Consider the following 17747-nt stretch of genomic DNA (forward strand, 5'->3'; position numbering starts at 1 on the left):
CCCTCCGCACAGCACTCAGTGAGACCAGTGGGAGCCATTGGCTCCTGCTGTTGTCAATCAAATCCTGTGAGGAGGAAACAGGGGGGTGGGGCTGAGCCCTCAACCTCCAGCTCCCCCTTCCTCTTAGTCCCATTGATACAAATGCCTAATTAGTTTCCCTTGCATTGACACCACTGACACAGTGACATTTATTTCACCACTGACTTTGATGCAGCAACTATTTTCCTTCCAAAGACAACATTGTTGCAGAGACATTTTTTCCTTCCAGTGATATCACAGACATAGTGACAGTTTTTATTTCCAGTGATATCACGGACCTAGTGATATTTTTTCCTTCCAGTGATATCAAGGATGTAGTGACATTTTTTCCTTCCCGTAATATCATGAACGTAGTGACAGTTTTTCATTCCAGTGATATCACAGATGTAGTGACATTTTTTCTTTCCAGTGATATCACGGACGTAGTGACATTTTTTCTTTCTAGTGATATCACGGACGTAGTGACATTTTTTCTTTCTAGTGATATCACTGACATAGTGACATTTTTTCCTTCCAGTGATATCACGGACATAGTGACATTTTTTCCTTCCAGTGATATCACGGACGTAGTGACATTTTTTCCTTCCAGTGATATCACGGACCTAGTGACATTTTTTCCTTCCAGTGATATCACAGATGTAGTGACATTTTTTCCTTCCAGTGATATCACGGACGTAGTGAAATTTTTTCCTTCCAGTGATATCACGGACGTAGTGACATTTTTTCTTTCCAGTGATATCACGGACGTAGAGACATTTTTTCCTTCTAGTGATATCACGAACGTAGTGACATTTTTTTTCCCAGTGATATCACGGACGTAGTGACATTTTTTTCCCAGAGATATCACGGACGTAGTGACATTTTTTCCTTCCAGTGATATCACGGATGTAGTGACATTTTTTTTCCCAGTGATATCACGGACGTAGTGACATTTTTTTTTCCAGTGATATCATGGACATAGTGACATTTTTTCCTTCCAGTGATATCACGGACATAGTGACATTTTTTTTCCCAGTGATATCACGGACGTAGTGACATTTTTTCCTTCCAGTGATATCATGGACGTAGTGACATTTTTTTTCCCAGTGATATCACGGACGTAGTGACATTTTTTTTCCCAGTGATATCATGGACGTAGTGACATTTTTTCCTTCCAGTGATATCACGGACGTAGTGACATTTTTTTTCTCAGTGATATCACGGACGTAGTGACATTTTTTCCTTCCAGTGATATCACGGACGTAGTGACATTTTTTTTCCCAGTGATATCATGGACGTAGTGACATTTTTTCCTTCCAGTGATATCACGGACGTAGTGACATTTTTTTTCTCAGTGATATCACGGACGTAGTGACATTTTTTCCTTCCAGTGATATCACGGACGTAGTGACATTTTTTTTCCCAGTGATATCATGGACGTAGTGACATTTTTTTTTCCCAGTGATATCATGGACGTAGTGACATTTTTTCCTTCCAGTGATATCACGGACGTAGTGACATTTTTTCCTTCCAGTGATATCACGGACGTAGTGACATTTTTTTTCCCAGTGATATCATGGACGTAGTGACATTTTTTCTTTCCAGTGATATCACGGACGTAGTGACATTTTTTTTCCCAGTGATATCATGGACGTAGTGACATTTTTTCCTTCCAGTGATACCACGGACGTAGTGACATTTTTTCCTTCCAGTGATATCATGGACGTAGTGACATTTCTTCCTTCCAGTGATATCACGGACGTAGTGACATTTTTTCTTTCTAGTGATATCACGGACATAGTGACATTTTTCCCTTCCAGTGATATCACGGATGTAGTGACATTTTTTCCTTCCAGTGATATCATGAACGTAGTGACATTTTTTCCTTCCCGTGATATCACGGACGTAGTGACAGTTTTTCATGCCAGTGATATCACAGACGTAGTGATATTTTTTTATCCTTCCAGTGATTTCACTGACATAGTGACAGTTATCAATTCAAGGGGTAGCATTTTTTCCTTGCAGTGCTATCTAGGAAACATGGGTATATTTTCCTTCCAGTGGCACACGTATGCAGGCACATTTTTTCCCTACAATGACACATTGGCACAGAAAAATAATTTTCTTCCACTAACACCAGGGATATTTTTTCATTCCAGTGACACTATCAACACAGGGACTTTTATCTCACACTAATGCCAGGATATTTCTTCTTTCATCACTGTTAGCTCCATATTTTTTTTAAGGGACAGAATGTGCACACTATGAAACTCTTCAGTTCGGTGTGGTATGCCACAACCATTGGCACTAGTTTGGTGCATGTTACAACTATCACTTATGTTTTGGCTTGATAGCTTTTGCCCATGAAGGAGAGCAGTTATGAATAAAGTAGTGCACATCACTTCATAGATATTTGTGACTAGAAGTGGGCTGTTTATTGGAGATACTGGTTTTAAGGCTTGCTACTGTAATACATCTGTTCATTGGTACCTTAAGTGCATAAAGAGAACTCTACAACAAAAAAGAATACATCATAGATGTACATATACAAGTATGAATGTCTGTTTACTACAATGATTATATTGTAAGCATCAGAACCTATATTATCATCAACTTTGCTTCCAGTTCCATGTAGATATAGTGTGGGTACTACAGAATGCGCAGTTACCCAGCACAGAACTAGGGGACAAATCAGAGAGAGCTTTGACTGTTTATTGTTTATCTGGCTAGAAAGAAATTCTGAGAAAAATAATTCACATTTCAGCATCTCAAAGTAAAGTGCCCTTCTTTGCAATAAAGGAAATGAATTTAAAAATGGCTTGGCACACAATTGCTCAGATTACTTTTGCAGTTTTCAGTCCTCAAAATGCCTCTTTCAGACTTTTGAACGCTTTCATAACAATCACAAGAATAATATCTAACACAGACAGATATTCCCTTCGCCTTCAAGGTGCGGAAATTTTACATAGGTTTCAATTTCTGTTTAATGGAGATAGACTTATATAATTGCTCTCAGCTTGCAAAATAAAATATGTGGATTTCATGAGTGTATTCGCTCTTCAATACAAAACGAATTCACAGTTAGGCTACAGCCATTTTAGCTGCTCTTTGTAGCCTGCAGCCACTGAAAAGTGTATAGTCGCCAGCGACAGAGAACGGCTAATGGCTTTAATAACATAGACATGTTTTTGAGGAGGGAAGAAAAGTATTGTGGGTAGAACATTAGCTAAACAAGGAATAGAAGCACTAAGTGGCTTTTTGTAGCTTGAGCGAGAATTGATTTTCATGCAATGCCTGGATGTATGGGCATGTTTTGATTTGAATAGTGCAGACATGATGAGCAGGAGAACAACCAGCCATATAATTGCTACAGGTAGATGCCTCTTTGGACGTTAGTAAAGATCTGGGTGCTTGTGGTAATTGAGTTGTTTGTTATAGAGCAGCATTAAGAAAAAAACTATGTCAAAAACGTATCAGTGTTAATTCACGTCTGAGGTAACCTGAAGTAAATTGGAAATAAAACCTTTAAGCTGGGAAAAGTGTTTGTTGGTATTTTCTGCTGGTGCCAGCAGCAATTAAATGTTGAAAAGCAGCTTCCTTCCTTGTTATTGTTCCCATGTATATATTGAAATGGCCGAGCCTGTGTTTTTTCTTTTTCTTTTTTTTTTTTTTTTTTTTTTTATTCTGAGAGCATTTACATTTCGGCCCTGCAGTAATGTGATAGACAGTTTCAGCAATTTATTTTCCGTTTTGTGGGCTGAACTGCCAAATACATCTTATTGGTAAGGAATATAAAGTATGGAGAGCTTGTTAAGGGCCTTACTTAACTTCTTAATATGCAGTAAATTTGCATGCCCAAAATGAGTCACATGCAAGTTGTGTTTTCATATGATAATGGAGCAGAGGAACTATGACAGATGGGGACATTAGTGTTCATCAGAGTCATTCTTGGTGTCTCCATGGTTTCACTTCTATAATATTTCTTCATTTTAACCCCTTTTAAATCTCATGCCAGTATGAACACACTACTGGTATCTACAGATTTGTCACAGCAAAACAGTTAACATCTCAGTCTTCATTAACAAAAACAATGGTGTGTGTGCTGTTTGTCAGTTCTGTTTCACATCATTTACATATCTATATTTTCTCCTAATTGTCTGCAGTATGTGAATTGTATTGATTGTATTGTGATATAAACTAATATTGTGTTGAAACATAGCAGAACGTTTTCTAGACGATGTGAGGAAGTTCAAGTTTTTACTGATTGAAAATAAGAAAATTGATCTGTACAAACCAAGATCTATCTTGTATAACATTGTTTGATTTATTCATAACCGTTCTTGGATAAATAGGTAAGTTAGTTGTACACATTCATAGTTTACAGTGACAAGGAAATGTTTAGGGTCAGTGCTCCTTCATACTGGTATATTCTGAAAATATTCAGTAAAGCTGGGTGCTAGAACTCTATATGTTGTATTTACTCATTTACAAAGCAGTAACATTTTCCAAAGCAAGCACTTAATTAAGTCCCAGCCACTGTTTTAAAATAGCGGCCAAACTACAGCCTGTCTTAGCAGCTTCTGCAGGCCCTTGCTGGCACTAGTATTTGAATCACCAGCTGTCAGTGTCAGCCAGCCAGACAGACATTTTGACCACTTTGACCAAGCTGATGCCTGGGGAGAGAGATTTAGTATGAATGGAACTCAGAGGAACTATACAGGCCAAATAGCTAGAAGGCTGTATTGTCCTGTGTGATGCTGAAAATCCATGTGAGGATGACCCCCTTGGCGTTGAGGAATCTTCTCCTAAATAAATGTAGCAAGGTCCCAGAGAGCCTCCAGGGCCAGAGATAGCTGACATCCTTCTGTATATGGTGGGTTGCAAGGCATAGTGGGTGTAATGTAAGTCAGATTCATGGGCGCCAGACACTTCTTGAATGCAAAGAGATTTTATTTCTCTTAACAGAACTTTGGGAGAGAGGGTTAGTGCCAGAACACCCTTAGGAAGTTGCAATGTTAATTTGGCAGACTCCGAGACTTCTACAGGAGGAAAGCCATACAGGGAAAGGCATTCAGCAAGATGCCACATCTGCATGTGTAGGAACGCTGTCTCCTATGGTAACAGTCTTTAACAGTTTCTAACACAAAGTGTAACAGTTTCTTCAGTTCCATTACAATCACTTCTTGTAGTTCTTCAGCCCACTGAGCTCCCAGTCTCTCTCACTAGACTAGCCGATTCACTGCCACTGAATTCCTTGAGCTCATCCAATCTTCACTGTAGTATCTTCCTCAAGCATTACCCCCGCTTCTCTGCTGGGTCCCTAGCTTGGCACTCCAGATACTTCTCAAGCTTCACCCCACTGGCCTGCTTGGTCCCTGGCTAGACACACAAGGCTGCTCTGAAAGTGTCACCTCCGCTGGCTGGTTTCCTGGCTTGACACCTGCTGAAGTTTCCCGATTCTTCACCATCTCCGGTTGGTGAGAATTCTGCTCCGCTACTTGCTTCAGCTACTCACTGTGGTCCCTGGTAATAAGGTGGATGGTCCCTTAGTGGCGACAGCTTCCCCTCTACTTCTGACCATGACAGGTTCTCCAGCCGGCAGAACCGTAATTTCTGGTTGGACTGCAAGCCGCAATCCCAATCCTGCGCTGCTCTCTTGCTTCTGGATAGGCCCTTAGACAGTCCAGCAGCCAGATGTGCCCGGGATAGGCCCAAACTCTGGCCTAGCAGCCCGAGCAGTACAACACACATCCACCCAGACAGCCATCCAGGTGGCACAGAACCCCGATCACCTGACTTCACCCAAATATATAGGTTCTCCCAGCAGGCCAAGGGATTCAAGAAAACCCCTGCCCATTGGCTGAGATACCCCATATACTCCTAATCTGTCCTTGCTTTGCCCTTGTCTTATCTAATGCCACCAGATACCTGGCCACCTAGCGGCAGAAGAGAGAAGTTCAGCAATTTTAGACTTAGAGTGAAATCAATTGATCCCTAACAATGAGCCAATGTAACTACACCTGGTAGGTCAATTTAGGAGCAACCCTGCCTAAGCTTCATGGTGCTACATCAAAATGGGCAGAAAGGCTTTTAAATGCAATTTGGTGATAGAACTTTACAATTCTCCTTTACTGGGGGAGGGGTACTCCAGCTATACAAACGTTGTGTTGAAAAATATTAGAAAAAAATGTATTATTTTCTACATTTTTACTATTTCTTCCAAATAAATATCAAGGGAGTAAAATATATGTATCCAAATTTGCTACCAAATTAAAGCCCTGTCTGTCCAAAACAAATGAAGAAGAAACTGTGAGACACAGAGAGATTTAGGTAGACAAGTGCTTGGGACTTAATTGGTTAATAGAATACACAGAACTGCTGCTAAGTATTGTGCCTCTGCAATACTACTGATCTGGTTACATTTGCTACCAGGGCCACTACTAGTTGGGATTTGTATGTTTGCATTGGTTTCCTATTGATGCCTCCTCCCATAACACCACAATAATACTGGAAGTTTAAATGGTTACATCCAAACTGAACTTATTGTATGTGTTGTGACATTGTCGGGTGGTAGCTCTTTGGCACCGCGTAAAACAGTCTCTTTGAAAAATTACTGGTCCCATGTTTATTTTCTTATTTGGTATTAACTGAAAGTTTAAGCAGTAAAAACACAGACCCAAAGTCCTGCTTACTTCAGCAAATACACTGGCCCATATAGTCCATATTATAGTTTTTTCCTTAGCCTGAACAAACTCACATTTGGTAGATAAAACCTTCATGTGCTCGGGGCAGCTAGGCTTGCAGATCCACTTAACATTCTCTGAGATCTGTACCCTAGGCCCAACAGAGGAATTTTATGATTAGTCACTCTAAAGCCTCGTACACACGATCGGACTTTAAACAAACTTTTCCGTGGATTTCTGTCAAAAGGGCGTTGGCCGTGAACTTGTATTGCATACACACGGCAGGACTTTTTAGGCAATAAACATGAACGTAGTGACGTTTCAACGTACTAACAACACTTCAAAAAGAGGACGTTCAATTCTCCGACGCCACCCTTTGGTCAACTTCTGTATTGTTGTCTGATCTTTTGCATTGGTTCTGAGCATGCGTGTTTGTACTTTGTACTAAAGTCTGATGGTTTTGTGTACACACGATCGGACTTGCCGACGTAGGACTTTTGTTGCCGCCAAGTTTGTCTGTTCGCACAGCCAACATTTGTTCGATGAAAAACGAAAAAGTTTGTCCAATGGAGCGTACACATGGTCTGATGTTGCCTTAAAACAGCTAATTTGCATGTTTGCTGTCAAAAAGTCCGATCGTGTGTATGGGCTTAAAGACTAACCTTTATTCCTCACCAGGCTTCCTAGGAACCAATGACCATCCCAATCAGCATTCTGGGTGACAAATATCTCAGATCCAATCCACCACTTGCCTACTGGACACTTTCACCCCCTTCTTGCCCAGGCCAATTTTCAGCTTTCAGTGCTGTCGCACTGTGAATGACAAATGCGCAGTCATGCAACACTGCACCTAAACAACATTTTTAACATTTTTTGAGACAGATAGAGTTTTCTTTTGGTAGTTTTTAATCACCATTGTTTTTTTTTGCTAAACAAATGAAAAAAGACTGAAATTTTGAAAAAAAAAGTTTTTCTTATTTTCTGTTATAAAATGTTGTAAATAAGTAATTTTCCTCCTTCACTGATGTGCGCTGATGAGGATGCACTGATGTGCACTGATGTGCACTGATGAGGCTGCACTGATGGGCACTGATGAGGTGGCACTGATTGGCATTGATAAGGCAGCACTAATATGAAGCACTGATGGGCACTGATATGCAGCACTGATGGACACTGATAGGCGGCACTGATGAGCACTGATAGGCGGCACTAAGGTGCACTGGTAGGGAGCATTTATGCACACTGATAGGTGGCACGGATAGGCAGCAACGAAAGGCACTGATAGGCGACACTGATAGGGAGCACTGATAGTCATCACTGATAGTTGGCACTGATGAGGAGGCACTGATGGGCACTGCCAGGCATCATTAATGGCCACTGACAGGTAGGACTGGTGGGCACTAATTTTCAGTACTAGTGGGCACTGATTGGCAGCACTGGTGGGCAAAATTACCTGAAATTGACTCATCTGAAAATCCAATAATTGTTTAAGAAGTCTGATGAACCTGTATTTTTACTAATGATTCACCACTTCTATGGTTAACTTTTTAAAAATTGTTTTACAAATGTACTCCACAGGAAAAAACTTTAACCAGCCTGACACATAAACTTGTATCCTCTTTGCACTGTGCTGTAGAAGGGGGACTGCTGTATTTTTTTTGGGGGGGGGGGGGGATTCCTCTCTAAGTACACGCTCAATGATAAAAGACATCTGGACTTGTATCAGCATAGCAGGGGGCTGCATGCTCACTGAAGTAAATTCTGCTTTCTTTGTTTACCAATATTAAAAAAAAAATGGTTATCCCGCCTAATGCTAGAAATGCATATAAACACAATTTCAGCACTACGGAGAGCTCCTGCCAATAAATTCACCTGCAAGACTTAAAGCTGTCCTGACAGCTCACAGTACTTCTGACTTTCGAAGGTTGTTCACCAGCTGTTACAGTCACCTGGTACCACATTCATTCTATTATATACAGGGTGAATGGGACTGTGGAATGCCAGGTGAATGACTTTGAATGACACTTGGGAGAATAGCTGTAAATGATGCACCAGAACTTCCCAGTGTTTCCTTTATAAATGTTTTCCATAGGTTATAGATTTCTCTGGTTTACAGCCATGAAGTAAATGTGGTGTCAGGAAAGGCCCTTATTACCCTGTTTCCCCGAAAATAAGACCTAGCGTGGTTGTCAGTGATGGCTGCAATATAAGCCCTACCCCCCAAATAAGCCCTACCCTGTTTCCCCGAAAATAAGCCCTACCCTGAAAATAAGACCTACAAGGACTTTAACTAGGGCTTATTTGGGGGTAGGGCTTATATTGCAGCCATCACCGACAATCACGCTAGGTCTTATGTTTGGGGAAACAGGGTAAGAGGTTGTGATCAAATCTAATCCCAAGCCACACATCATATCAATTTAGAGTAACTGCGTGAGTCACATTTATGTAAATAATGGTAACCCAAATTGAAACTTCAATAACATAATGAGCATAAAATGGTTCTGAAGACACTTCTGGTAAGCATGTTGTAAATTCTACAATTGTGCGTTATAACATAATATTGAATAACACATAAATTCAAGTTAAAACTGAGTTCTACAATTAAAAAAAAAAAAAACAGCATTTTACACACAAAGAGTAAAGAGTATTCTGAAAAAGGACCTTTTCTAGACTAATGGCATGTAAGGTACACTTGAGTGCTTTTAAATAAATAAATACCTCAAAAGAGAATCTTTACTTTGATCTATATCTGGCAATGAAATTCATTCAGCCATAATATCAAGCATCTAGTATTTGCTTTTTTTGTACAGGATATACGAAGGTTTACAGGGTTGCCCTATAGCAATCTGTTTTCAATGAAGTTTTACGTGTAATTGCTATGCTTGCTGAGCAAATGAACGTCAATTATCTTCCGTGTGACAACCTGTCTGTGATCATATTTATGACAACGGGATAAAGAGCAAGGTAGCACATTTTACAAAGTGCCTTCAATGAGAGATGCTGCATAGTCCCTGCCTCAGCAATAAACCTTGTTTTGATGATAGCCATTGACTGACTTACCGATTTCACACATTAACACTGAGGAGATGACTGATTAATAGAAAAGAGCAGTGAACCAAAACATTTAAGCATTATTACAAGGAGGGCAAGAAGCCTGGTCTAAGACACGAATTAAGAGGAAGAAATAAATGAAGGCTTTGATGCCATATATACAACAAATATGTGCTATGTGAAAAAACACACACAAATGCATATTTCCACACAACCACGTAGTTATTATATCTATATATAGCTATATAGATATAGATATAGATCTATATCTATATATAGATATAGATCTATATCTATATACAGTAGATATATATATATATATATATCTATATATATATATATCTATATATATATATACAGTGGATATAAAAAGTCTACACACCCCTGTTATATGTCAGGTTTCTGTGATGTAAAAAAATAAGACAAAGATAAATCATTTCAGAACTTTTTCCACCTTTAATGTGACCTATAAACTGTACAACTCAATGCAAAACAAACTGAAATCTTTGAGGGGGAGGAAGTAAAAATAAAAAAAAACAAAATAATGTGGTTGCATAAGTGTGCACACTTATTAAACAATTAAACAATCACATTCAAACTTATGTTAAATAGGAGTCAGTACACACCTGCCATCAGTGCCTCTGATTAACTCCAAATAAAGTTCAGCTGTTCTAGTAGGTCTTTCATGACATTTTCCTAGTCACATCCTACAGCAAAAGCCATGGTCCGCAGAGAGCTTCCGAAGCATCAAAGGGACCTCAATGTTAAAAGGTATCAGTCGGGAGAAGGGTACAAAAGAATTTCCAAGGCATTAGATATACCATGGAACACAGTGAAGACAGTCATCATCAAGTGGAGATAATACGGCACAACAGGGACATTACCAAAAACTGGATTTCCCTCCAAAATAAATGAAAAGACGAGAAGGAAACTGGTCAGGGAGACTGCCAGGAGGCCTACAGCAACATTAAAAGAGCTGCAGGAATATCTGGCAAGTACTGGCTGTGTGGTACATATAAAACCGAAAAAACTCTCCTGCGCTCGGGCATCTAGAACCTCAATATGTGGTATGGCCGAAATGCTTCAGTGGTATCTGCCGTCTTGCAGCCCTCCTCAGAATAATGGGTATTCATGAACTACAAAAAGAAAAGAAAGAAAGGAGGACGCACCGACCTAGTGCATTACCACTGGTAGCGTTTATTAAAAAAGGTAAAATAGCAAATGAATACTCACAAACGAGCATGAATGACAGGCATGAACAATAGCTGCAGGTGAGCAGTGACAAACATCAGAAAGAAACCGGGACCGGACATCAGGTGGATGAGGCAATGCTGACGCGTTTCGGGGGAGAACCCCTTTCTTCAGAGCCTAAGCGGGTAGTGACTGCTCACAAGTGAGAGCTCCTCTATATATGTGCATGTGTGTAGCTATGCATCCCAATCACCACCAGCACCAGCCCACAAAAGCCACGCCTACCTACACAGGAAGCACAACCCCCTAAGATGGTAAAGCCCTCCCTAGTGTCACTCAGTCACCATAGTGACACCATGGCGATTTTATTGCTTTTTGTTTGCTGGGTTGCATTTTGGGGCTTTTCCTTTTAGTTTTTCAATCACCTTTTTCTGTCACTTTTTAAATAGCTTTTTTTTTTCTTTGGTTCCTTCAGGCTATCAATTAAGGGGAGTGGTTAATTGCTCACAGGTGCTTGCGGCCTATATAACTTTGTGTAGGACTCATCCTGAGCCTGCTCATTGTGAGGCTGTTGGAACTCAGTCCAAGTGGAACTGGTCTAAGTGGTGAGTTAAAACCAGAGTTAGAGTGAACAAGTCTTGCTTTTTGTTTGCTGGGTTGCATTTTGGTACTTTTCCTTTTAGTTTTTCAATCACCTTTTTTCTGTCACTTTTTAAATAGCTTTTTTTTTTTCTTTGGTTCCTTCAGGCTATCAATTAAGGGGAGTGGTTAATTGCTCACAGGTGCTTGTGGCCTATATAACTTTGTGTAGGACTCATCCTGAGCCTTCTCATTGTGAGGCTGTTGGAACTCTGTGCAAGTGGAACCAGTCTAAGTGGTGAGTTAAAACCAGAGTTTAAAATAGGAGGTTATAACAGGGGTCATAGTACCTGTGTAGTGTGAGTACCTGACTGTTGTCTGAGTAATGTGTGTGGATCGTTAGTACTTGTGTACTGTATACTTGAGTATTGCGAGTGCACGTAGGCCTGCGACTGTTCTGTGATTGCACGTAGGTCTGTGAGTACCTGTGTATTGTCTTGTGTACCTGTGTACCTGTGTATTGTCTTGAGTATTAGTGCCAGGAAGCTAGCTGTTAGGTTATTTGGACAGGGTAAAATCCCCAATCCTCACTAAATTTAATAGGTGCGATGCCTGGCGGGTGTGGAGAGGAGACTCTTTGTACATCTTGCTGCATGTATGCGTTCCTTGATCATCCGATCGAGGGGGAATACTGCTGTGCAAAATGTAAGCACATTGTTTCTCTGGAAGCCCAGGTTCTGAATCTGGGGAAGCAACTGTCAGCACTGAGAAGTCCCTCCATACTAAAGGAGAGCCAGGAACGTGCACGGCAAGTGCCGGCAGGGGCCAGCACAGAGGCGGGTGGAGACAAAGAGGTGCAGGCACTAGCAAAGAGTAGATGGGTGACAGTCAGGAGGGGTAGAGGGGGAAGTGCCAGGGAGGCCGATCCAGGACTGGAGCATCCCAAAAAGTACGCTCCATTGAGTGACATTGGTGAAACCAGTCAGGGACCAGCACTGCTGGAGCTGAGGGACTCTCCTAGCTGCCGGGGGAGGAACTCCTCCAGTGAGAGTGGGGGGGCAGCAAAGGAAAAGGAAAGACAGATTCTGGTGGTAGGGGACTCAATTCTTAGAAGGACAGAGAGGGCAATCTGTAACCAAGACCTGAAGCGCCGAACAGTATGTTGTCTACCGGGCGCTCGGGTTTGGCACATCACGGATCTTGTGGACAGATTACTGGGAGGGGCTGGGGAAGCCCCGGCTGTCATGGTGCACGTTGGCACCAATGACAAAGTCAGAGGCAGATGGAGTGTTCTAAAGAACGATTTTAGGGACTTAGGAGCTAAATTGAGGAAAAGGACCTCCAAGGTAGTATTCTCAGGAATACTACCGGTACATCGAGCCACACCAGAAAGGCAGAGGGAGATTAGGGAAGTAAACAAGTGGCTGAAGAGCTGGTGTAGTAAGGAGGGGTTTGGGTTCCTGGAGGACTGGGCCGACTTCTCAGTCGGTAACCAGTACTATAGAAGGGACGGACTGCACCTAAATGAGGAGGGGGCAGATCTGCTGGGAATGAAGATGGACAAAAAGTTAGAGGGGTTTTTAAACTAGGCGATGGGGGGAGGGTCCAGAGGCATAGATAGCCAGTGCGGAAGATATTCCAGAGGGTAGTATTGCGGGCATTAGTGGTAGGTTAACCAAAGCACAAAAACACAAGGTGAGTATAGTAGCAAGTCCTAGTTGCAATCTCGAAACACCCAATACGAGGACAATATGCGACCGGTCTAAACTATGTGGCATGTTCACCAATGCCAGGAGCATGGCGGACAAGATGGGTGAACTAGAGATACTGTTGTACGAGGAGGATTTGGATTTTGTGGGAATTTCAGAGACCTGGTTCAACAGCTCTCATGATTGGCTGGCAAACATTCAAGGGTATACCCTATACCGCAAGGATAGAGAGGGTAAAAAAGGGGGAGGGGTATGCCTATATATCAAGAATAATGTACAAGTGAATGTGAGAGATGACATCACTGAGGGAGCTAGAGAGGAGGTGGAATCCTTATGGGTAGAGCTCCAAAGGGATGAAGCTAAGGGGAAAATAATACTGGGAGTATGCTATAGGCCCCCTAACTTGAGGGAGGAAGTGGAGACAGATCTCCTATCACAATTTGGATTAGCAGCAAGGATGGGAAGTGTTATCATAATGGGGGATTTTAATTATCCAGACATAGACTGGGTGGAGGGAACCGCGCATTCATTTAAGGCTCGCCAGTTACTTGATGTCTTGCAGGACAATTTTATGGGTCAGATGGTAGACGCACCAACTAGAAATAAAACATTACTGGATCTACTGATTACCAACAATACAGACCTGATCACGGATGTGGAAATACGGGGCAATTTAGGTAACAGCGATCACAGGTCAATTCGTTTTAGTATAAATCACACAAATAGGAAACATAAAGGGAATACAAAGACACTGAGTTTCAAAAGAGCCAACTTCCCTAAACTACAAACCTTGCTAAAAGGCATAAATTGGGATAAAATATTAGGAACAAAGAATACGGAGGAGAGATGGGTTTGCTTTAAGAGCATATTAAATAAGGGCATTAGCCAATGTATCCCATTGGGTAATAAATTTAAAAGAGCGAACAAAAGTCCTGGATGGCTTCACTCCAATGTAAAAATGCATATAAAAGCAAAGGAGAAGGCCTTCAAAAAATACAAGGTTGGGGGATCATCCTCAGCATTCAGACTTTATAAAGAATGCAACAAGAAATGTAAGGGTGCAATTAGGACAGCTAAGATAGAACATGAAAGACACATAGCAGAGGAAAGCAAAAAGAAATCCCAAGAAATTCTTTAAGTATGTAAACAGTAAAAAAGGGAGGACAGACCATATTGGCCCCATAAAGAATGAGGAAGGACATCTGGTTACAAAGGATGGGGATATAGGGTATTGAATTTATTCTTCTCCTCAGTCTTCACGAGTGAATCGGGAGGCTTCAGTAACCAAAACTGCAGTGTTTATCCTCATGACACAACACAGGAAGCACCTCCACGGTTAACGGAGGACAGAATTAAAATTAGACTTGAGAAACTTAAAATTAATAAATCACCGGGACCAGATGGCTTGCATCCAAGGGTACTTAGGGAACTCAGTCAAGTGATTGCCAGACCGTTGTTCCTAATTTTTACAGATAGTCTACTGACTGGAATGGTACCAGCTGATTGGAGAAATGTAGCACCAATATTTAAAAGGTCCCAAAATACATCCCTGGGAATTACAGACCAGTTAGCCTAACATCAATAGTATGTAAACTCTTGGAGGGGATGATAAGGGACTATATACAAGATTTTAGTAATAAGAATGGTATCATTAGCAGTAATTAGCATGGATTCATGAAGAATCGTTCTTGCCAAACCAATCTATTAACCTTCTATGAGGAGGTGAGTTGCCATCTAGATAAAGGAAGGCCCGTAGACGTGGTGTATCTGGATTTTGCAAAATCATTTGACACAGTTCCCCATAAACGTTTACTGTACAAAATAAGGTCCGTTGGCATGGACCATAGGGTAAGTACATGGACTGAAAACTGGCTACAAGGGCGAGTTCAGAGGGTGGTGATAAATGGGGAGTACTCAGAATGGTCAGGGGTGGGTAGTGGGGTTCCCCAGGGTTCTGTGCTGGGACCAATCCTATTTAATTTGTTCATAAACGATCTGGAGGATGGCGTAAACAGTTCAATCTCTGTATTTTCAGATGATACTAAGCTAAGCAGGGCAATAACTTCTCCGCAGGATGTGGAAACCTTGCAAAAAGACCTGAACAAATTAATAGGGTGGGCGACTACATGGCAAATGAGGTTCAATGTAGAAAAATGTAAAATAATGTATTTGGGTGGCAAAAATATGAATGCAATCTATACACTTGGGGGAGAACCTCTGGGGGAATCTAGGATGGAAAAGGACCTGGGGGTCCTAGTAGATGATAAGCTCAGCAATGGCATGCAATGCCAAGCTGCTGCTAACAAAGCAAACAGAATATTGGCATGCATTAAAAAGGGGATCAACTCCAGAGATAAAATGATAATTCTCCCGCTCTACAAGGCTCTGGTCCGGCTGCACCTGGAGTATGCTGTCCAGTTCTGGGCACCAGTCCTCAGGAAGGATGTACTGGAAATGGAGCGAGTACAAAGAAGGGCAACAAAGCTAATAAAGGGTCTGGACGATCTTAGTTATGAAGAAAGGTTGCGAGCACTAAACTTATTCTCTCTGGAGAAGAGACGCTTGAGAGGGGATATGATTTCAATATACAAATACCGTACTGGTGACCCCACAATAGGGATAAAACTTTTTCGCAGAAGAGAGTTTAACAAGACTCATGGCCACTCATTAAAATTAGAAGAAAAGAGGTTTAACCTTAAACTACGTAGAGGGTTCTTTACTGTAAGAGCGGCAAGGATGTGGAAATCCCTTCCACAGGCGGTGGTCTCAGTGGGGAGCATTGATAGCTTCAAGAAACTATTAGATAAGCACCTGAATGACCGCAACATACAGGGATATATAATGTAATACTGACGCATAATCACACACATAGGTTGGACTTGATGGACTTGTGTCTTTTTTCAACCTCACCTACTATGTAACTTTGTAACTATGTAAGTTTCCCAACTCCGCCCAATGCATTTCCCAGTCCCCTGGGATTGGAGAAATGGAAGTTTTTAGCAGAGTTGCAATATGAAATCCTTTCTTTCTTATGTTCAATATATATAAGTGACGGAGTTTAAGCTGGGAAGTGTTGACAGAGTTTAATCAGACGCTGGGGCTTTGGCTGTCAGCTCTATCTGCATGAGCCATAAGTCTGAATGATAATGGCTGACAGTGTCGGCTCCTTGAAAACACATCAGTGCTAATACGAACATCCGTCCAACCCTCAGAAAATGATCGGCCAAAATGAAACCAGACATCTGCGTCTTCTGATTCACCAGGATCCGATGAGCTGAAAGTTTTTCATGATACTCGGGCAAAGAAAAGGAGAGGAAAGCCTCATAGTGTAAAACTGTAAAGCTTTCATTTTCTTAAAAGACCCCCTTCCCTTAATACATTAAACTTACAAACAAATATTTAGAAAAAGCATCCAATAAAATGGTAGCATCGTACATTCGGTTCTGTTAATCTCACCACCCAACAGAGAGCTATAATCGTCAGTGATCAAGAAGGGGGGAGTTGGGACTTTAAATGAGGCACATTATATGTACCTCCATCCCGGGTACGAGTACGTAAAAAGAAAAGGGAATGTGGGACTTTAAATGAGGCGATTGATGTGTGGAGGTAAAGTGGTTGGTAAACATTATTTATTTGTAACAATAATATAAAACAGATAAAAAAAGTATTTTCATATATCTGCACATACACATGGCATAAACATAATAGATACATATATGTTAACTTGGTAGCACATAAGAGATAGTAACTATTAATAAAGCATAATACAAGGTATTTCCTATTAGCAGGCATTGGTAACCCATATGCAAAAGAGCTTCTGTAAGATAGATGCACATACACATGAGTGGTTACATACTACTCAATGAATTTTGAATGTATAAAAGATATATATGGGCCAGTGAATAGGTAGTGAGCCAGGCTTGACTGAGCACCCCATGGAAACTCGACACGTTTCATGGCTATCTGTCATTCATTAGGAGTTGGGTACAGAAGTAAACTGTAAATACAAATGGATATGTAGTATTAATTTATATATCCTACCCCTTTAAGGGGAGAAAAGACCTCATGGGGAGAAAGAAATCTATACTCACAGGTCTGCTAAAACACTGTAATTGGCTGGCAGTGAGGAAGTAATAATCGTCAGTGGTGGTTCCTGGGGAGATACCGGAGCCGATGACCTGTGTAGCAAGCTGTGTGGTACACCTATCCTGGTGAATCAGAGGAAGCAGGTGTCTGGTTTCATTTTAGTCAATCGTTTTCTGAGGGTTGGACGGATGTTCATTTGGCAGTGATCACAGCTACCTCACATACCTAAAGAGGCTTTTATTGATCTTCAATCCGGTGAGTGCAATTCCTATAGGGAGTATAAGCACTGGATGTGGTAATGGTCAAATGTTCAAAACAGCAGATGAATCATTTATGAACTGCTACATGCAAAGCTTTGTGTTGAACTTCGGTCCCATTCAGATTTATAGACTACCTTTTTTATATATATATTTTTAATGTAGCAATTTTA

Source organism: Aquarana catesbeiana, linkage group LG03, assembly GCF_042186555.1.
Source record: "Aquarana catesbeiana isolate 2022-GZ linkage group LG03, ASM4218655v1, whole genome shotgun sequence".
NCBI classification, from domain to species: Eukaryota; Metazoa; Chordata; class Amphibia; order Anura; family Ranidae; genus Aquarana; species Aquarana catesbeiana.